Source organism: Humulus lupulus, chromosome 7 (genome assembly GCF_963169125.1).
Source record: "Humulus lupulus chromosome 7, drHumLupu1.1, whole genome shotgun sequence".
Lineage (NCBI taxonomy): Eukaryota > Viridiplantae > Streptophyta > Magnoliopsida > Rosales > Cannabaceae > Humulus > Humulus lupulus.
The window spans coordinates 90106178-90129871 of NC_084799.1; the positions used below are offsets into that span (position 1 = coordinate 90106178).

A 23694-nucleotide genomic window follows, 5' to 3' on the forward strand; every position below is an offset into this window, starting at 1 on the left:
ATTAACAAAATAATTACTAGAAAAGGTAACCAAAAGAATCTAGGAAAATATATCAATTTCTATTGATTTTGAATAAAGGAAATATTCTTAAAAAATAGAAGCAACATCACACATTTCCCACTTAGTGCTTGACCAAAATTTTCACATTCACACCATAAAAATTTGTTCATAGCACACTTAAGAAATTATTCATTTTACTTTGATTACAATATCATCCAATTATTGCAACTAATATTCAAATTATTATCAAGATAGAAACTTGAGTGTCTTGGTCACTACTTTATGTGTACACACAAGACAAGGCAAGAGTAAATCTCAACATTCATTCTCATGTTGTGCCACACTTAAAATTCTATTTTCAACTTAATAGTAAATAAATATTTCACAAAACAACTAATTTCAAACAATTCAAACAAATAAAAATAATCAATTAAACAATTAATAACCATTTAAATAAATAAATCAACAAAATAAAACAAAACAAAATAAAAAAAACAAAAATTGGTGCGCTACAACAATTGATCAAGAATATAAGCTAGAAGAATATGTCAATCGTGGCCAAGTTCGAGCTTGAGAAATTTGATGGTACAAATAATTTTTCATTATGGAGAGAAAGCCTTAAAGGAATTCGGGTACACCATAAAGTAGCCAAGATTCTTGGAGATCAAAAGTTGGTGGCTGATAAGAAACTGTTAGAAATAGCTGAGATGGAAGAAATTACATATTATACAAAAATCATGTAGCTGTCTAATGGAGTACGAAGGAAATTGACTTTAGAGACTACAACAAAGGGATTATGGGATAAGATGGAATAATTATACTTAAAGCCTTCTGTTTCTAACAAAATTAATTTACCTAAAAGGATTTATGGTTTTAGAATGAATCATTTTATGTCTTTAGATGAAAACATTGTCAAATTCAATGAAATCATTATAGGTTTGGAAAATATCAAGCACAAGGTGGATGAGGAAAGCCAATCAAAAATCTTGTTGTGCTCATTACCGATGGCATACCAATAAGTGAAAGCTGCGATAAAGTATGGCAGATATATCATTTCAGTAGATGGAGTTCTTGGAGCTTTGAAGCCCAAAGACTTTGAACTTCAATTTGAGAAAGAATCTAAGAAGGTTGAAGCCTACTTTGTTCATGGAAGATTAACAAAGAGAAACTCTTCAAGAAGCCATGCACCATTTCATTCCCATTCTAAATCAAGGGGAAATGATTCAAGACAATGTCACCACTGTGGAAACATAGGGCATATAAATTTTTTTAGTAATCTATTGAAAAATCATCTAGGATTTAGACAAAACCAAGACAAGAGAACACACCATTATCATCGACCTCAACATGACAACAACTTTCATAATGGATCCAAGTCAATGCATGATCAAAGGAATCAAAGAAATGATTCAGCTATTGAGCTATTGTAGTATAAGGAGAAGATGAATGTGTCTAAGAATGAGAACTTTTTTCCATCTCAGAAACTACCATGACAAGGGAGTGGATTCTTGATTTTGGATGCATATTTCATATGTGTCTGAATCGAGAATCATTTTCTGATTATAAAGAAATTAATAGTATTGAGGTATTGATGAGTAATTATTTTTCTTGTAGGGTTTATGGAATTAGCAAGGTAGTTGTTAAACAATTTAATGGTGAGGTCAAGGTATTGACAAACATGAGGCATATACCATAATTGAGGAGAAACTTGATTTCTCTCGAATCTTTGGAAGATGAAGGATATAGCTACAAGTCTACAAATGGCATCTTGAAAATCACTAGTGGCTCATTGGTAGTAATGAAAGGAAAGAGAGTAAATGGATTGTATGTACTAGAAGGATAGACTCTAGCCATTGCTGAAGCATCTGTTGTTAAGACTCAGAAAAGTGAGATGCATCTGTGGCACCAACAGATGGGAAATATCAATGAGTAGGGACTGAGAGAGCTTCACCTTTCTGTGAATCATATGTATTGGGAAAGCAGCATAAAATAAAATTCACTACAACAAATCACAATACAAAAGGGTTATTGGAGTACATTCACTCGGATCTATGGGGGCCTAGCAAAATACTAACACACTTAGGAAAGCATTACTTCGTATCCATAGTAGATGATTACTCTAGATGTGTTTGGGTAAATTTACTTAGGCACTACTACAAAAATTACATGATAAGTCGGTTAAAAACTGACATCTGAATGTTCATAAGTCGGTTGGGAACCGACTTCCCATGCAGTGACTTATGATGTAAAAACGTGGTAGATCAGTTGGCGCCAAACCGACATCTGGTGTAAGACATGGTACGTCGGTGGAAAACTGACATCTAGTGTAAGACATGGTACGTCGGTTGCAAACCGACCTCTAGTGTAAGACATGGTAGGTCGGTTGTACACCGACCTCTGGTGTAAAACATGATATGTCGGTTCACAGCCGACTTATGGTGTCGACATCTATTGTTAGTTTTAGTAGAACTGACTTATGGTGTTTTTTTCTTAAAAAGTGTATTACGCCGAAAACAAATCATGCTTTTTATACAAACAAACTGAACAAAACAAAACATATATCACAATAATATAAAATACTAGAATTTGAACTAAGTATCTAAAATAACGAGTCTTAAGTTAATTACAAAATAACTCATATAAGCATTGTAAACTATAGTTGGACAACAAAAGTGTGTATATCTTCAAGAAAGTTTAAGTTAACATTGTAAGTATATCTCATTAAAAGTCTAAGTTAACAAAAGTGGGTGGACCTATGTAATACTCATCAAATCCATGACGCATTGTGTCCATTCTTCACGTACTTCATTGATCTCATCCTTTGTGTAATAGTTCTTCCCGCCACACTAAAACAAAATTCATTGCATGAGTTGAATTAATATACTTAATCTTAAGGTAAAGCTAAAACTTTAATAATGAATATTTTCACTTACGTTACTAGTTAGCCATCGCATTAAAAACTCATTTGTCACGAAGTCCTTCATCATCCTCATAACATAGAACCCACATTGTACTGATTGTAATGGTTGACGAGGACATTCTCCACGCGACTTCCTTAGTTTTTGCATTATTTGTGCGTAAATGTTGAAAGACACTAAATAATAATAACATAAACATTTAGATGTTGTTAATTTTAAATGAATTAAAGAGTATGCATTTAATTGGTTAGATTTTTACCGAGAAATGAGAGATTTGATTTCATCTGTTGAAAAATTGTGAAGAGAATCCAGGAAACAGCACAATTGGTGATCAAAATCAATTATTATAAGCATCCAATGCTTTCTAACATAGACACAAAAATATTTCATTATTAATATTATATATATTCACTAACAAAATACTAAAAGTAAAAAACTTACCCCTTATGATATGGCAACAACCACATCTGACCCGAGTTTTAATCAATCATACGCTTTGATACCCATTCAACTCGTTCTTCTTCAGTGGATCCTACAATTCACAGTACAATTTTTCTATGAGTTCAGCCACCTGCACCCAATTTTTCTATGATCTCTCTTTGCACCCAACCAAAATCAGATCTTTTTCTATGAGTTCAGCCACCTGCATGAAATTCACAGTACAATTTCAACAATTTTAAGTGCATCTAAATTCTAAACCAAATTTAAGCTTATAATTTATGATACAGAACCAGTATAACACATATCTCTCATAAGAAACTACAACAACACCTCAAAATGAGATTGCATAGGCATTTCCAAACTCTTGAGGCAATTCATACAAATCCAACGGAATATTACCTCATCCAACTTCTTTTCACGATCACGTAGAGAAGATTTCGCCTGAATAAACTTCTCATTCCAGCTTTCATACATATCAGGACTTAAATCTCTATAAGCTAAGCAAAGGGTACGTAGCCCAGAACATCCAAAATTTTCCAAATGATCCCTAGATACTTTCTTTAAATCATCATTCCCATCAGCTAATCGCTCATAGATCACAGTGTCAGCACCCTGTCAAATGAGTTTTCCTGACAGAATGTCACTTGCTTCCAATTGCTCATATGTTTATACAATGTAGAAGTTTTGATTAAGTATTACCTTGCAGTATAATACAAGCCTGCCATCTGGATAGCGACAAACAACAGACTGGCGCTTCCTTGTACTATTAGTATACCAAAAATTGTAAGTAAAGTTAGTGCTATCAATCAAGATGTCCCAAATTATTTACAACTATGTGTACCCCTTACCTATTAAACTCAAGAACATTTAAGATCTCATATGAAACATCTTGAATTTTACCCATCTTTTCAACATGAGATTCACGAACATATATGGTTGTTGGTGTACGCCTGGGAATAAAGAAAACAACGACCTCAAAATATGTAAAATTTTAAAAATAGCAGTTCAATGAACTAATAAGAACCAACACTAGAAATTAAAAAATAATAATAAGTGAAAGAATTAAAAGAAAAAAAGTTAGGCTTCTAATTATTATCAAGCCAAATCTCTTCCATATTTGATGGCACCTGGTAGAAGGAAAAAACTAATGAGCATAATAATCATATTTAAAAGGATGTCTCCCAATAATTAGAGATATTAAAAAGTGTTTGCAATGGAACAACTACAATATAGTTACAAGTTATGATATCAAAAGAAGGGCCAAAAGATTACAACTAATTTAAGCAAACATGATTTCGAGGTTCACCTGTAGAAAAAGAAGCCAAAGTTTTTTGCAGCAGTAACCAAAACAGCTTCATCTGGTGATGCAGCTTGATATGTAACTTTCTCAGGGGATGTTACATCACCCTCCGGAAGCACTGTATGACATATAGCAAGGCATCTGAAAAATTCCTAAAAAAGGAGGGGAAAAAAGGTCAAATTGTGAATCAATTACATATACTTTATTTATAAGCAACTTATCAAATATCTTAAGGTGAATTTTCACAAATAGTAAAATTTCATATTTTAAGTTTCTCCCATACAGAAAAAGGAAAAAAGCTGAAAACTCTTCCAAAACTTTAGGAGTAACCTGAATAGCAGCACCAAATTTATCAATATGACACTAGGATAAAAGCTACACTAGAAACTTCCAAACAAAATTAAAAAATCCACCTTGCAAAGATCAGGATTAGGCTCATTCCTCTAAGCTCCTCGCATAAGTCTAGCATCATCAAAATTAAATCCCTTCTCTTGCACCACATTGGCTGACTTTTGCCCCTGTGAGCAATTGGAATGAAAACTGCTTTAAAAGAGAACACAGCCACGTTTGCATATCTGTGTTTTATGCACACATGTACTGAATAATGTTTGTCCATATATATTCAAAAAATTATCAAAGAGAGAGAGGTATACCTCCTCAAGTTTATGGCCTCTCCGCTGTGCTAATCCCCTCTCTATTTCAGTGACACCAGTGCCATACACCTCTCCTCCAATTGAACACTTGAAAAACTCCATTAAATTTCTTGTTAGATTTCCAATTTTATCAGAAAATATGTACTCCACCTGAGAAAAGTAGCAATTTGTATGATAAGAAATAATAAGTCACTGGAGAAGGTATCATTTATTTGTTTCTGACAAATCCAAACAACACAATAATATAACTCTTTGTAACAATGATAATCATCAAAATCATTATTTTATATTTGCCAAGTAACAATTTGAACAAATGTCGAATATGGCAGCATCTTTACTTGTCCCAGTTCTTCATTCAAATTGGAAGTCCTAGCCAATGAAGGGGTATTACTCTCAGCATGAAACATATGCAAGTCCTTGTTGATATATTGGGTACACTGGATAAACTTGATCATCTGAAAATTATATCAGAAGAAAATAAATGTTGAAGCCATTAGGAAAGCAATGGTCATTGCTAGGGTAGGCACAGATATAATAGCTAAAGAGTCTTACCTCAATGGAAACATAAAGAGATATAGGAATGATGGTTGAATATAGAGTAATAAGAGTGAACATAGTAAGAATAGCAACCTGTATACCAATAAACATAATTTAGCAGGAAAAATAGAACAAACTGTCAAGCGAAGTAGCAACTGCCAACAAAATATCATTCTATAATAGTTCATTTCTGTATAAATATGTTACCACAAAAGGTTTTTGAGGATTGAACTGATCTTCTACACCTTCATTTAGACCCAAGTAGAAGTACTTGCGATTGATGAATACACTGCTGCAGAATATCATACATTTTCAAGCTGGCAACTACATATTAAACAACAATGAAATATAGTCTAGTGGGCATCAAACCTGCCAATAGCTCCAATGAGACACATGAGAAAGAGGGTTCCAAAAAGTGTAAGTATAAGTTTGTCAAGTTTTCTCTCTAGTGTACTTCTTTTGGAAGGAACATTCATGGAATTCATCATTACCTGCAAAAATTCAATTGAAAGGTAAATCAAATTGGCAAGTGACAGAAAAGACGAATAAGGAAGAGGTACCACAGAAAGAAAACAACAGTGCAAGTGATAAATAATTCTAGAACTTCATAACCTCTAGTTGCAAAGGAAACAAGTACAATGAAGAACCACCACCACATGGCAGAGGTACCACAGCAAATAATAATAAAATAACAGTGCAAGTGACAAATAATTCTAGAATTTCATAACCAGTTGCAAAGCAAACAAGTAAAATGGACACATGGCAGCAAACCTAATTTTATTTAAAAGGCCAATGGAGCTCAAAATCCACTCAATCCTATCCCAAGTAAAGAACACATTAGCACCACTTCTAATAACCATTTATACAAAGGCCTTGCTACAATAAAACAATTAGTATAGGCTTTTATAGCTCACAGGAATTCTTGGAAACGAACCTTTGTTTCATGACCTGAGAACATAACAGCCCCAACAATATACTCAGTGTTCCTTAGACTGCATCCCTGATTACACATGATAAAGTCCCAATGTCAATTCATAGTAATTATATTAAATTAAACCCGATATGGATAAAACTCTGGGACAAAGAGAGCAACAAGGTACTGCTTCCAGATTAATGACTGGCTTATATAAACCAAGATAAAGTATCTTCTACGTTCTACCAATATCAAAAAATTTAGAAGAATTTGTGAGTAACATGGTGCTGCTTCATAAATTTTCCTGTCCATCATTCAAATACATTTGCAACAAACATTGATAGAATTGTAAGCAAGGGCAAGAACACAATCTTAATTAACTTTCTAAACCTCATATTGAAAAGAAAAAAAAATGCAAGAGGAGAAATTAATCATGTCTTACTCTCAGCAGGAGTTGGTTTGGGGTGAGAGGTTAGAACTCACGTACCGCACTCAATCTCTGAACTCAATCTCTTAATCCAAATCTATGTACCGAACCAACAGATTTTCCAATATCTAAACCCAAGCGCACCTTTGCGATTGGCCTTTTGTTATGCCCAAACCCGTGCGATTGCCGAGGATGCTGAAATTTGAAGAAGAAGGAGGCGATTCTAGAGAGGTTACAGTGAGAGTTGATGCCGAAGGGAGCTGAGATGATGAGATCGTGAAGCTGAGTGACCGGAGTTGAGGAGGGAGAGTCGCTGCAGTTTGGGTTGCTCGCGGAATGAAGAAGACGAGAAGAAATTTTTTTCGCGGGGGTGTACAGTGAAGAATAAGAGCGCGGGATCTTATTTTCCACCCTAATTAATTTTAACATGCTATGTCTCCAATACCAACCGACATATATGATGTAGCATCATAAGTCATTTCTAAAACTGACTTATGATATTAAAACTAAAAATATATAATTTTAACATGGTAAGTCAGTGCATTAGCAATTGACATATGATGCAGCATGATGTGTCTGTTCTAAAACCGACTTATGATATTAAAATTAACAAATATATAACTTTAATATGTTGATATTTTATTTTAAAATTATAAATCTCCAACTTATTTAGTTTATTTTTTTTCAAATATTTATAAATATGTCATTTATAAATTAAAATATTTTCTTATTAAAAACTAAATTAAATTTTTTTAATTCCGAATAATTAATTAATTAATATTTAAAAAATTATAATATATGTAATATTAATAAGTATATATTTTTTATACTTATTGCATTCACAAATCAATTACATATATGTATTGTTTAATAAAGTAATATATTTTAAAATTCAAATAATACAAAAACAAATTAGACTATCTTTAATAATATATTTTTATAATGACATGATAAGTCAGTCCATAGAACCGACTTACCATGTCACATAAAAAGTCGGTTCCTACACAACCGACCTTCCATGTCATTTAAAAAAATATTAATTAAATACATTAAAATATTTATAAATTTTTTTTATTTTAAATTATAAATACTATATTCAATTAAAATATTTTTTCATTATAAAATATAATTATTTTTTATATTATAAATAATTGATTAATTTGATTCATCTATTTATATTTCAAAACATTATAATGTAGATTGACAAATATAAATTTTTTACATTTATTTCATACACTACTAAATAAATTATTGTATTTTAAAATTCAAATAATTTAAAATAAATAAAAATGTGACATGATAAGTCAGTTCATATAGTACCGACATACCATGTTAGAAATGTAGGACATAGTAAGTCGATCCACACAGAACTGACCTACCATGATTAACATGGCAGGTCAGTTTTGCAGGAACCGACTTACTATGACATCTTCAAGCATGGGATGTCGGTTCAATGTGAACCGACCTACCATGTCAACATGGTAAGTCGGTTCCTGCATAACCGACCTCTCATGCTTCCCTTTGTTATACATGATAAGTCGGTTCTGTGTAAACCGACTTATGAACATGTGGTAAGTCAGTTTAAGCAGAACCGACCTCTCATGGCCGATGACTGATGTCTAGATTGTAGTAGTGAGGACTAAAGATGAATGTCTAGAACAGTTCAAAGTATGAAAAAATCAGGTGGAAAATCAAACAAACTTTATAATTAAAACTCTTAGAACCGACAATGGCTTAGAGTTTATAAACCATGAGTTTGAAATGCTGTGAAATGAGTATGGTATCACTAGACATATGACAATGGTTAGGACTCCAGAACAAAATGGAGTTTCTGAGAGAATGAATCATATTCTATTGAATAAGATTAGGTGTTTGCTAGTAAGTTCAGGGTTGCCTAAATCTTATTAGGGATAAGAAATTACTACCACATGCTATTCGATAAATAGGATTCTTAACATATCTATAGATTTGAAAACACCATATGAAATGTGGTATGGAAAAGCCCCAAGCTTCAAACATTTGAGATTTTTTGGTTGTGCAGCCTATGCCCAACAGTATAATGATAAACTAGGCAATAGATATGTCAAGGGAATTTTTCTTGGTTGCACTATAGGAACTAAAGGGTATATAGACTTTGTGTTAATCAAAATGGTAAGCCTAGAATTATAATTTCAAGAAATGTTATCTTTAATGAGTATGATTTTCCTCACTTGAAAGCCGAGTTGGTAGTGTTTCAAATGATGTAGGTCGAACAAGTAAAAGGAGCGTGGCTGAGTTTGAAGTAAATCTGAAAAACTTTGAAGGAAATACTCAAGCTATTGTTGATATGAATGACCAAAGTTGTAACATCCCAAAATTTGCTAATAAGGCTTAGGGCCTTTATTAGCGTGCCTGGAGGGCAATAAGTTATTTATTATTATAATATGTGAATTTGATGAGTATGTGATTAGAAATGCATGTTTAGGTGAATTAAATATGCATGTGGGCCCCGTTTGGTTATTAGGGGCATGTTTGTAATTTTAGCCTGTAGAGGGCATAAATGCGATATTTGTGATTATTGTGATTGGCACTACGTGTGAGTGGTGATATATTTGAGATGCACGATCTGCGACAATCCTAGGGAGCAGTTTAGCTAGAAAGTCACAACAGGGTCAAATACCCGACTTGAGAGGAGCTTAGGGTATTTTGGGAATATTATATGTGTTCAGGAATTATTGAAGCGGGTAGTAATTTAGTAATGTCTAAGATATGTTGGGATTAAATGGGGATTTATAGGAATACTCGGGGACTTAACGGGATTTGGTAAATGACTAAATTGCCCTTGGGATTACTTAAGGGTTAAGGATAGGTGTAAGAGGCAAAAAGGAAATTTGGCTTTAAGGATAGCTAGAACTGGCAGGGGTAAAGTCCTTCACGTTTTCTTCACCTAGGCATATATTGGAATCATCTTTTGGAAGTCGTAAAGGAAAGCAAAAGCTAAGGAAAGAAGGGGAAGAAGAGCTGATCTTCTTTGGGGTCAAGGAAGGATTCAAAGCTGGATATTTGGGGCTAGAAGCTTAGAACTTAGGGGATTAATTCAGAGATTTAATCAAGCTCAAAGGTAAGCTTTTAAACTTGATGAATAAGCTGAAATTTCTGCTAGTTTTGATTGGTAGAACTTAGGCATGCATGAACTGATTTCCAAGATTGGCTTTGAATGTTTGATGGGTGTAGGAGTTGGTTTATGAGCTTGTTAGGATGTTTAGGCTATATGGATATGAATTCTGGGCTTAGTTCTGGGGTTGGCTGAAGTTTGGAGTGTGAAAAATGGGATTAAGCTCGGGGAAGAACTTGAGAGAAATTCTAGTTTTCTGGGTTTGCAAGTCGAGTCGCGGCCCTTGAAGGGGCATGCCGTGACCCGTGTGTGCGTGAGGCCTGGGGAGGCCTCTGTTCTTGAGGCGCACCGCGACGCTGGGCTAAGCATTTCGCGGCTCGTGTCTCCTTCTAGGGAGGTGTTTTGCCTCTGTTTTGAGGGATGTTGCGACCCTTTAGGGGTTGGGTCGTGACCTTAGTTCAAAGTGTTGGCTGTTCTGTGGGTTTTTGGCTTGGGAACCAAATTGTTAAGGCTCGGGATGGATTTTATCACCCAAATTGATAGAATCCAAAGTTCCAGAAACTAGAATGGTAACCCAAAGTTATTTATTGGATTAGAACTTGATGGATGGATGTTATTGATACGTTGTGACTAGGTTTTCAGCGAGGCTCGGACTAGGGGACTATGCTTGGGACATCGATGCTTGGAAAGCTCAGGACCCAAGTAAGTAAATTGTTGTTCCCGTAGAGCAGGGCGAGGCCCTATAGATTGTGTTGCAGGGAACGACCCTATATGATTGTATTGCAGAGCGTAGCCCCATTGAATATGTTTATATGTGTTTAAGTATTTGTTTAATTATGCTATATGTGAATGAACGGCGAAGGCCGAGAACGGCAAAGGCTGAGTACGATAAGGGGCCAGGAGCAGTGTAAAGCATGCAAAGTTCGAGTTGCCAGGGTGAGACCCCTATAGGATACCTGAGACATCCTCACGGTGAAGACTACGAACCCAGGGCCTGGTAAAACGCCTGGGACGACATGGCCATTATGTGTTGAGCCTGTTGGCGGTTTCATTATGTGTGAATTGATGGTTATGCATATGTTACTTGTTTGTGTGGAGTTTTCTTGCTGGGCTTCGGCTCACGGGTGCTCTATGGTGCAGGTAAGGGCAAGGGGAAAGTCGACCAGCCATGAGTACGGAGAGCGTGAAGCGATGTGTACATGTTTGGCCTGCCTGGCTGCCACAGCCAGGGGTATTTTTGGGAGACGTTTGTACTAAACCTAATTTTGTCGTTTAGTCGACTTTTAATTATATTTTTGAGTTGTAAATATTTCTAAATAGTATTTTGGGATCCCAAATGTATATCGCTTTATAATTTTTAATGAATGGTGATATTTTCAAATTATATAACTTTTATTATGGATTTTCTACACTTTTAACCTAAAACCTCGATTAGCGAGTTAATTGCACATTTTAAATTCAATTAGTAACGACTTTATGGCAGTAGGGTGTTACAACTTGGTATCAGAGTAAGCCAAGGTTTATGGTTCCTGAGATTGACCGAACATGTACACTCACTGTCAGAGACAAGCTCAACTCAGGGTTGCCTGGTAATGAATGAATTATATGCTTGAATAAGTGTTTAGCTGCCCTGTTTTCCTGCTTATTCTATATAGAGCATGATGAATGAGTTAACACATGCATGATGCCATGACATGGCCCGTTGAGTTTTATATGCTATTTGTATGTTATGTGGATTGCTGTTATGGTTGGTTGACATGAATTGGGAGGTGATTTTGGATGTTGTTATCATGCTTGATGAACGACGTCATTGATTGCAGGCATATTGTTGAGCTGCCTCGACAATCATCAAGACTCCGTGGCAGTAGGGCCGAGGATGACAACCAGGGTCAAGACCCTCCATCTGCCCCCACATAATTGGCAACAGATGTTTGTCGAAATAGAAGCGAGACTGCAACGAACTGAGGAAGAACTTTGACAGTTGAGGCAGCAGGCCCCTCCTCAAGCCATTGGGTTGTTAGTTCAGCAGGCTATGGCGTCAGTGCCAGTTCAGCCTGTTATGGAGAACAGGTGGGAACCTTTGTATGAGAGGTTCAGGAAGCAGCATCCTCCCACCTTCGAGGGTGGACCAGACCCATTGCGGGCAGAGCAGTGGATGAATAAGATTTCCTCTATCCTGGATTTTATGAGGGTGGTAGGGAATGAGGGGGTAGCTTGTGCCAGCTACATGTTCAGAGAAGATGCCTGCATCTCATGGGATGTAGTGACTCAGAGGAGGAATGCGGTAGTTATGACTTAGGAAGAGTTCAGAAACATCTTCAATGAGAAATATTACAGTTTTGCAATCCGAGCTGCAAAGGTTGACGAGTTCATCAACCTGACTTATAACTGGTTGACAGTTACTGAGTATGGTCTGAGATTTGACTGGCTGGCGAAGTTTGCGCCATATTTGGTACTGATTGATGCTGTAAGAAGGGATAGGTTTGTACGGGGGTTGAATGTTATGATCGCCCGTGATGTGAAGATTACTTTGGATCCAGAGACTACTACATATGCCCAGGTAGTGGACAAGGCCCTTACAACTAAGGGGGACGAGGATCAAATGTGGAGAGAGAGCGTTGTTAGGCGTGATGCCAGGAGGACGGTGCCTCCTTTTACCAAATCCAATCGAGGAAGTGGCCCTAGTGAAAAGAAGAGAAAGGCCCCAGATTTTTTTGTTCCTCCTAGCTTAGATAGGAGGGCACAGAGTGCTCTTAGTGGCCGTCAGGGCGGAGGTGACAACTGGAGGAGTTTTCCAGTGTGTCCTTGGTGCAGATGACAACATCAGGGAGAGTGCAGAATCATGGCTTGCTTTGTCTGTGGGAGTGCCAATCATTTGAAGAAGGGCTACCCATAAGTCAGGAAAGAGGAGCCGAAGCAGAGCCACAGTCTCGCTCCTGCCAGAGTGTTCACCTTGACTCAGACTGAGGCGGACGCTAGCCCCTCGGTTGAGATAGGTCAGATTTCTAGCGCTGGTTCCTCTTATATTGCATTGATTGACTCGGGAGCTGCCCATTCGTTTGTGTCTGCTAGAGTGATAGATCAGCTGTGTAGACTTAGTGTTTTGTATGCTAGGGGTTTTTAGACTTGTTGCTGACTGAGGAACTGGTAGTGTCTAGGAGATGGATTAGAGCATTGCCAGTAGAGATAGATGGTGAGGAGTTATCTGTAGATCTAATTGAGCTAGTGATGGATGACTTTTATATGATCATAGGAATGGATTGGTTATCGAATTATGGGGCAACGATTGACTGCAAGTGCAGGATGGTGACTTTTGAACCAGAAGGGGAGGTACCCTTTGTGTTTGTGGGGACAGTTAGTGGACCGCGGGTACCTATGATTTCAGCATTGAAGGCTAGAGACCTGATGTAGGAAGGTTGCATAGGATTCCTAGCGAATATTATGGATACCTCTAGGGTTGTGTCGGTTGGACCAGGTGAGACCAGATTGGTATGTGAGTTTCCAGACTTATTTCCAGTAGACCTGCCAGGGTTGCTGCCACAGCAGGAGATTGAGTTTGTTATAGAGTTGGCACCAGGGGCAGAGCCAGTATCTAGGACACCTTATAGAATGCCTCCGGCAGAGTTGAAGGAATTGAAGATTCAGTTGTAGGAGTTACTGGATTTGGGATTCATCAGACCGAGTTTCTCACCATGGGGTGCTCTGGTGTTGTTTGTCAAGAAGAAGGGTGAATCTCTTAGGATGTGTATTGACTATAGGGAGTTGAACAAGTTGACCATTAAGAATAAGTACCCATTACCAATGATCGATGATTTGTTTGTCCAGCTACAGTGAAAGACAGTGCTTTCCAAGATTGATCTCCGGTTAGATTACCATCAGTTAAGGATCAAAGAAGAGGACATGCCAAAGACCACTTTTCACACGAGGTATGGACACTATGAGTTCCTGGTTATGTCATTTGGATTAACCAATGCCCCAGCAGCTTTTATGGACATGATGAATAGGGTTTTCAAGGACTACTTGGACAAGTTTGTGATAGTATTTATCGACGAAATTCTAGTGTACTCTCAGTCAGAGACAAAGCATGATCAACATCTACGCTTGGTATTGTAGCGGTTGAGAGAGCATAAGTTATATGATAAGTTTAGTAAGTGTGAGTTTTGGCTACCGCAAGCCACGTTTCTGGGCCATATTATTAGTAAGGAGGGGATTCTAGTTGACCTAAGTAAGATTGAGGCAGTGAGAGATTGTCCTAGACCGAGCAGCGCTCCTGGAGCTAGGAGTTTTCTGGGATTGGCAGGGTATTATCAGCGGTTCGTTGAGGGGTTCTCCAGGATAGCCACACCATTGACTGAATTGACGAGGAAGAAGACAAAGTATGTGTGGACAAATAGGTGTGAGAACAGTTTCAAGGAACTGAAGTGGTGACTGATCACCGCTCCACCGCTCCAGTGCTGAGTCTGCCGACAGACAATGAGAAGTTTGTGGTTTACTGTGACGCTTCCAGACAGGGTTTAGGGTGTGTGCTGATGTAAGCCGGAAAGGTGATAGCCTATGCGTCAAGACAGTTAAAGGAGTATGAGAAGAGATATCCTACACATGATCTGGAGTTGGCAGTGGTGGTATTTGCACTTAAGGTTTGGAGACATTATCTGTATGGTGAGAAGTATGAGATATACACTGACCATAAGAGTTTGAAGTACTTCTTTACTCAGAAGGATCTGAATATGTGCCAGAGATGGTGGCTGGAACTGGTAAAGGATTATGATTTTGATATCCTATACAATCCTAGGAAGGATAATGTAGTGGTTGATGCATTAAGTTGGAAGGGCCCAGGACAGTTGTTCAGTTCGAGACAGATATCTGATAAGCTAGCTGAGGAGATGACTAGAGCGGGTATAGAGTTGGTTGTTGGTTGGTTAGCCAACATCACTCTTCAGTCCACGCCCCTTGAGAGGATCAAGGAGGCACAGGGGAAGGATTCCCAACTGAGAGGGCACAGAGAGAATGTCTTAGTCAGAGCGGCTAAGGACTTTTCTATCTCAGAGATGGGGTTACTGAAGTACAAGGGTCAGATCTGTGTTTCGGTGGATTCTAATATCCGACGAGAGATCTTGGATGAATCGCATACCACTCCCTACTCTTTACACCCAGGTACAATGAAGATGTACCAAGATTTGAGAGCCTTGTATTGGTGGTTAGGAATGAAGAGGGATGTGGTGGATTATGTGGCCAAGTGTTTAACTTGTCAGTAGGTAAAGGCTAAACATCAGAGGCCAGCAGGGTTATTGTAGCCTCTAGGGATTCCAGAGTGGAAGTGGAAAGATATCACCATGGACTTTGTGGTTGGTTTGCCGAAGACCGTGGGGAAGCATGATTCAGTGTGGGTGATTGTGGATAGGTATACCAAGTCTGCCCACATTCTACCTGTCAGGATGACTTATACTGTGGAGCAGTATGCCGAGTTATATGTGAAGGAAATTGTTCGACTTCATGGGGCTTCGAGGTTGATAGTATCCGACAGGGACCCCACCTTCACCTCCAAGTTTTGGGAGGGTCTACAGAAGGCTATGGGCACACAATTACGGTTTAGTATCGCTTATCATCTTCTGACATATGGACAGTCTGAGAGGACGATTCAGATACTGGAAGACATGCTACGAGCCTATGTGCTAGATTTTGGGGGATCTTGGAGTAAGTATCTCCCTTTGATTGAGTTTTTGTACAATATCAGGAAACTATCAGAGTGGCTCTGTATGAGATGCTATATGGGAGGAAGTGTAGGTCACCTATTCATTGGGATGAGACGGGTAAGAGGAGATACTTGGGTCCTGAGATGATTCAGAGGACCAATGAGGCGATTGAAAAGATTAGAGTTTGAATGCTCGCCTCCCAGAGTCGCCAGAAGAGTTACTCGGACTTGAAACGCAAGAGCGTAGAGTTTCAGGTCGGTGACCATGTGTTCCTTAGGGTTTCACCTTTGAGGGGAGTGAAATGATTTGGTGTTTGGGGCAAGTTGAGCCCTAGGTTTATTGGCCCCTTTGAGATTCTAGAATGGGTTGGAGAGGTAGCTTATAGATTGGCGATGCCTCTAGCCTTATCAGGGGTTCATGATGTTTTTCACATGTCCATGCTCCGGAGGTATGTATCAGATTTGACGCATGTACTGAGTTATGATAATTTGGAACTAGACCAAGACTTATCTTATGAAGAAAAGCCAGTTCAGATTCTCGACCGGAAGGATAAAGTCTTGCGGAGCAAGACCACTGCCTTGGTAAAAGTGCTGTGGAGGAACAACAAAATTGAGGAGGCAACGTGGGAACTTGAATCAGATATGCGGGAGTGGTATCCCGAGTTGTTCAGGTAATTTCAAGGACAAAATTTCTATAAGGAGGGGATAATTGTAACGTCCCAAAATTTGCTAATAAGGCTTAGGGCCATCATTAGCGTGCCTAGAGGGAAATAAGTGATTTATTATTATAATATGTGAATTTGATGAGTATGTGATTAGAAATGCATGTTTAGGTGAATTAAATATGCATGTGGGCCCCGTTTGGTTATTATGGGAATGTTTGTAATTTTAGCTCATTGAGGGCATAAATGTGATATTTGTGATTATATTGTGAATGTCACTATGTGTGAGTGGTGATATATTTGAGATGCACGATCCGAGACAGTCCTAGGGAGCAGTTTAGCTAGAAAGTCACAACAGGGTCAAATACTTGGGTTGGGAGGAGCTTAGGGTATTTTGGGAATATTATATGTGTTAGGGAATTATTGAGTAGCGGGTAGTAATTTAGAAATGTTTGAGATATGTTGGGATGAAATGGGGATTTATAGGAATACTCGGGGACTTAACGAGATTTGGTAAATGAATAAATTTCCCTCGGGATTACTTAAGGGTTAAGGATAGGTTTAAGGGGCAAAAAGGGAATTCGGCTTTAAGGATAGCTAGAACTGGCAGGGGTAAAGTCCTTCACGTTTTCTTCACCTAGGCATATACTGGAATCATCTTTCGGAAGCTCTAAAGGAAAGCAAAAGCTAATAAAAGAAGGGGAAGAAGAGCTGATCTTCTTTGGGGTCAATGAAGGATTCAAAGATGGAACTTTGGGGGCTAGAAGCTTGGAACTTAGGGGATTAATTCAGAGATTTAATCAAGCTCAAAGGTAAGTTTTTAAACTTGATGAACAAGCTAAAATTTCTGCTGGTTTTGATTGCTAGAACTTAGGCATGCATGAACTGATTTCCAAGATTGGCTTTGAATGTTTGATGGGTATAGGAGTTGGTTTATGAGCTTGTTAGGATGTTTAGGCTATATGGATATGAATTGTGGGCTTAGTTCTGGGGTTGGCTGAAGTTTGGGGTGTGAAAAATGGGATTAAGCTCGGGGAAGAACTTGAGAGAAAAGCTAGTTTTCTGGGTTTGCAGGTCGAGCCGCGGCCTTTGAAGGGGCATACCGCGGCCCGTGTGTGCGTGAGGCCTGGGGAGGCCTCTGTTCTTGAGGCACGCCACAGCGCTGGGCTAAGCATGTCGCGACCTGTGTCTCCTTCTAGGGGTTGGGCCGCGACCTTAGTTCAAAGTGTTGGCTGTTCTGTGGGCTTTTGGATTGGGAACCCAATTGCTATGGCTTGGGATGGATTTTATCACCCAGACTGATAGAATCCAAGGTTCCGGAAACTAGAATGGTAACCCGAAGTTATTTATTGGATTAGAACTTGATGGATGGATGTTATTGATACATTGTGACTAGGTTTTTAGCGAGGCCCAGACTAGGGGACTGTGCTCGGGACATCAGTGCTTGGAAAGCTCAGGACGCAGGTAAGAAAACTATCCCGTAGAGCAGGGCGAGGCCCTATAGATTGTGTTGCAGGGCACGACCCTATATGATTGTATTGCAGAGCGTAGCCCCATTGATTATGTTTATATGTGTTTAAGTATTTGTTTAATTATGCTATATGTGCATATATATGAATGAACGGCAAAGGCCAAGAACTGCGAAGGCCGAGAATGGCAAAGGCTGAGAACGGCAAGGTCGAGTACGGTAAGGGGCCAGGAGCAGCGTAAAGCACCCGGAGTGCGAGTTGCCAGGGTGAGACCCATATAGGATACCTGGGATATCCTCACGGTGAAGACCGCAAACCCAGGGCCTGGTAAAACACCTGGGACGGCATGACCGTTATGTGTTTAGCCTGTTGGTGGTTTTGTTATGTGTTAATTGATGGTTATACATATGTTACATGCTTGAGTGGAGTTTTCTTGCTGGGCTTCGGGTCACGGGTGCTCTATGGTGTAGGTAAGGGAAAGGGGAAAGTCGACCAGCCATGAGTACGGAGAGCGTGAAGCGACGCGTACATGTTTGGCCTGCCTGACTGCCACGACCAGGGGTATTTTTGGGAGATGTTTGTACTAAACCTAATTTTGTCATTTAGTTGACTTTTAATTATATTTTTGAGTCATAAATATTTCTAAACAGTATTTTGGGATCCCAAATGTATATCGCTTTATAATTTTTAATGGATGATGATATTTTCAAATTATATGACTTTTATTACAGATTAGCTACACTTTTAACCTAAAACCTCGATTAGCGATTTAATTGCACATTTTAAATTCAATTAGTAACGGCTCTAAGGCAGTAGGGCGTTACAAAAGTGAATCTGAAACTGAGCTACATGCAATACAACAACAACTTGATCTGTTTGAGTATCAACTGGCAAGAGATCGAGAGTGAAGAGTCATACAACCTCCAATAAGATATGCTTAAGCTGACTTGGTGGCTTATGCACTTTCAGCAGTGCAACAAACTGACATACCAAAACCCAACATTGTTGAAGATGCTCTTTCAAGGAAGAACAAGACTGAATGGAGTTAAGCAATGAAGGAAGAAATGGATTCATTGAGCAAAAACTAAGCATGGGATTCAGTTTCAAAACCCGAAGACCAGAAAATGATTTCATGTAAATGTATTTTTAAGGTGAAGGAAGGTTTGAGTAAAGAAGAGTCTTTGAGGTTCAAAGTAAGGCTCGTGGCAAAGGGGCTTACTCAGGTTGAAGGAATCGACTATACTGAAGTGTTCTCACCTGTAGTAAAATATAAGACTATAAGATTGATACAGTCACTTGCAACACAACAAAATCTAGAAGCTGAGCAGCTTGATGTCAAGACTGCCTTCTCAAATGGCTTTATGGAGGAGGATATTCACATGCATCAACCACCTATTTTTCAGGTGGAACCAAGCAGCAAAGAAATGTTGTGCAAGCTCAGAAGGTCACTGTATGGACTCAAACTGTCACCGCAACAATGGAATAAGAGATTTGACACCTATGTTCAAGACATTGGATTTGTCAGATCAAAGTTTGATCACTACCTATACTACAAAAATCTTGAGCAATCTACATAAGTTTTTCTCTTGCTATATGTAGATGATCCGCTCATTATGGGGAAGGACAAGACAGTGATAAAAAGCATCAAAGACAAGCTGAAAGATGAATTTGAAATGAAAGTTCTCAGTCAAGGCCAAAAGATACTTGGGATAGAAGCGGCAAGGAATAGGAAAGATGGGATTATGAATCTTAAACAAGCAAGATATATTCAGAGAGTACTTCAGAGATTCAATATTCATGATTCGAAGAGTGTTTCAGTACCTCTAGGAGGACATCTTTTACTTTCAAAAGATCAAAGTCCAAAGAAAATCGAGGAGACAGAGGAAATGGGAAAAGTCCTTTATACTATGGCACTAGGGTTCTTAATGTACATCATCGTCATCACTAGACCAAACATAGCACATGCTCTAAGCATTCTAAGTAGGTTTATGTCTAACCTCGAATTAGAGCAATGGGAACTACTGAGATGGGATTAAGATACAAGCATGGATCACAAAGTTACACTTGAACCTTTTCCAGTTACAGAATATGCAACAAGTAAGGATACAAGGAGGTCAACTACTTCATATGTATTCACAACAAATGGAAATTTCATATCTTGAAAGTCCCAACTACAATTAGTGGTGTCACTGTCAACAACTAAAGCCAAGTTCATGGCCACCACCGAAGCATTCAAAGAGGCAATATGGTTACAAGGAGTGCTACAAGAGTTGAAGATGGTGAAAGGAAAAACAAATGTATTCTCAGATAGTCAATCTTCAATTCACCTTTGTAAAAATTTAGTATACCATGAAAAGAGCAAACACATTGACATTCGTTTGTTCTGGATAAGTGAACAAATAGAGGAAGATGTGATATCATTGGAAAAGATTGGTACTGATGATAATCCAAGTGATATAGGGACTAAAGTGCTACCTGTGAACAAATTTAAGCATTGCTTAAACTTGCTCAACCTTGGTTACTAATGTTGGAACTCTAGGATCACTAACTCTGCAAGTATAATTCTATTATTACACCTAGGTTGTGATTTGAAGAAAGTAGGTGGAATTTGTGGGAGTAGTTCCTCCAAATCCCAACTGATTCTGTTAATGAGCTGTTAGGATCTCAACAGTCATAACAACCCCATTAACTTAAGTGTTAAATCAGTCCTTAGTCTATAAAAAGCACAACTTCACTCCACTTGTTAGAACAACACACAAGATCAAAGAGAGAGAGCTCAAGTGTGGAGAACAAGATGAAGTATTGACTGAGAGTGTGTGTGAGAGCTGGGTTTGGGGAACTGTATTGAGAAGCACAACTGTTGGGAAAGTGCTTGCTCAGGGATTGCGACGAAAATGCATGTGAGATTGAGTGTTTAGAGTGCTCGATCCAAGATTGTTCCCAGAAGCTCGTAGAAGTTTTGTACTCATTTCGTTGATTGAATAAAGAGGGGTAGTGATTCCTAAAACTAGATTAAGTACAAGATCACATTGATCTTGTTCTGAACCAGTATATATACTTATGTCGATTTATGCTTTTATTCTTTTAGTTTTCTAACTGTTTGATAATTAGTCTTATTGATTTGTGTTTTTAATTTCATCTCTGGTTTACTGAGATTCATCAAAGGTTCTTGAACTAGGAAATCAATTTTGATTTCCTACAATAAATAATATTTTTACATCACAAATATACAATTAAATATAATTCGACATAAATATATGAAAACTAATAAACAACTTGATATTTACCATTGTAGGACATAACTTTTACGCGCATTGCTACAAGAACTGGTTTTGTTGCAATGGACTCCAAAATGATTGAGCATTCACTTGTGAGAAATTGATCCCCAAAAGTCAAAATTACCGGTTTCAACGTGGAAATATATTATCAATAAGAAAGAATTACTATGGTCTTATTCTTGTATCATAAAAACAAAATTAAATTACTTACTCTTTATTGATAAGTATTGCTTATGGTATTTTTTGGGCGAACGCGGATTACAACAACAAGATCTATTAAGAAGAAATTAAACATACTATACTGTCTATGTTATATATCAAGTAAAGCAAAAAGAAATTAAAGAGTAAAGTATATTCATATTTAGTGATAGAGTCTAAAGAGTCCATGTGTTCCTCAAAATCAGCAAATGCAGTAAAATTGTAACATGGATAAATTTGCACTTGCTTCAATGTCAGGAGTTTGTTCTATTAGAGTATATCTATTTATAATCCAATCAAACTCATGCTCAATAATTTGATAATGCGGTTTGCTTGCTTTGATCATTGCATTAGTTGAAATTTCGTTTTTAGTAATTACCAAATTAATTAAACCATGAATTAATTAAAATACGGAATGATAATTAATTGTTTACACAGAAAGTAGTTCTGTCGGAACAAAATCCGAACTTGTTACGACAGAACTGAACACAATAAATAGACAGTGCAAAAATTAAAGAACACAGCGAATTTTTACAAGGTTCAGAAACCCTTTCGGATAACCTACTCCTTAGGGCCACGCCCAGAGAATAAACCAATTAGTAAAGAAACAATGTGTACAAAAGCATTGACTTAAACAATGTAAGACTCCCTCTTAAACTATTGCCGCAATCTTGTTGTACTCTTCTCTACGAATCTGATTTAATGAAACACTGATTCTCTTGAACTCCCTTCAAAGAATAGTGAGTGCACACTTCCTCCCGAAGTGAGACTTAGATAGAATCCTCTCCCGAAGATCCTTATGAACACGTTCACAATAGATACTATCTGTTTACAATGGACTAGATAGATATCCACAAGTACACTCAGCACTCTCACAAAGATTAAGGTGAACAAACTTAATCTTTACAAATAAAGACACTCTTCAAAATAAGGTAATGTTTACAAATATTCAAAATGGAAGAGGTGAAAATTCCAAAGGCCTTGGCAAGATATTTATAGGCAGGGAAATCGTCCAAGGCCATCATTTTCTGGTATCTTTGAAATCAATTTGCGAATTCCTTTGATTTAGGAAATCAGCCAGCCAGATGCATTCTGTGTCGCAGAAAAGGAAACTGATGAGTCAGCAACGAAGTTAGTCTCATCTGGCAGAACGAACATGGTCATTTCTTTTGACCATGTTCATTTTCGACATCAACTTAATTTCATAATAGACATAATCCCTGAAAATAATCTCAAGATATTTGCACAATATATTTTTACCAAAAATTGATTATTTGTGATAAATAAGGTAAAAAATATATTCACACTTAAAGATATTTTCCTACTAGAAAATCAGCTAAATCATTAGATCAAGAATCAATACGGATATGCTACTGATTTTCCTTAATAACTTTAAAATATTTTTTCTAAAATAAAGTTAGCCAATAAAGGACTTTACAATCTCCCCCTTTGGCAACTTGATAGACAAAAATATTTTAAGAGTTTATTTTGAAGATCCTGCAAAGACAAACGAGATTTGAGCAAATAGTAATTTTACATTACTCCCCCTGCGAAAAGCATCTCAAAAGTAACAAGGATCAAAACATAAAACAAGATAAACCGATCAAAATGAACCTTTTACGAAATTGTCAGAGTTTTGCTTAACAAATTTATATCAGCATATAAATTGTTGCTTGCACATGGGTTCCTTGTACAAAATGAGATTTCTTTAATAAAATTAAAGAGAATGAACACCTAAAAATTGAAAATGATATGGACCACAATAGAGCTGTTTGGTAACACTTAAAAAAATAATTTTTTATTTAATTAATTAAAAATTTAAAAATTAAACATAAAATAGTATTTAGTAATTCTATTTTTATTTATTATTTTTAAAATATTTAATTAAAATTTATTAAAATTTGAAAATAAATATTTTTTACTTTAAATTTTTTTTAAACTATATTTTACTTTTTTCGTTTTTTTCATTTCTTTATCAAATCAAACCCTCATGTTAAACAAAAATAAAAATAAAAGTTATCAAATTTATTTATTATTTTTTGTTTTAAAAATAAAAACAAAAATAATTATCAAACAAATTTTTATTTTTTAAAAATAAAGAAACAAAAATAA

General features: G+C 37.2%; 1 pseudogene; it reads right to left on the minus strand.

Annotated features, from left to right (window-relative positions):
- Positions 1-2559: 2559 nt before the first annotated feature.
- Positions 2560-7596, minus strand: LOC133788444 (phospholipid-transporting ATPase 3-like; annotated as a pseudogene).
- Between the last annotated feature and the right edge of the window lie 16098 nt (positions 7597-23694).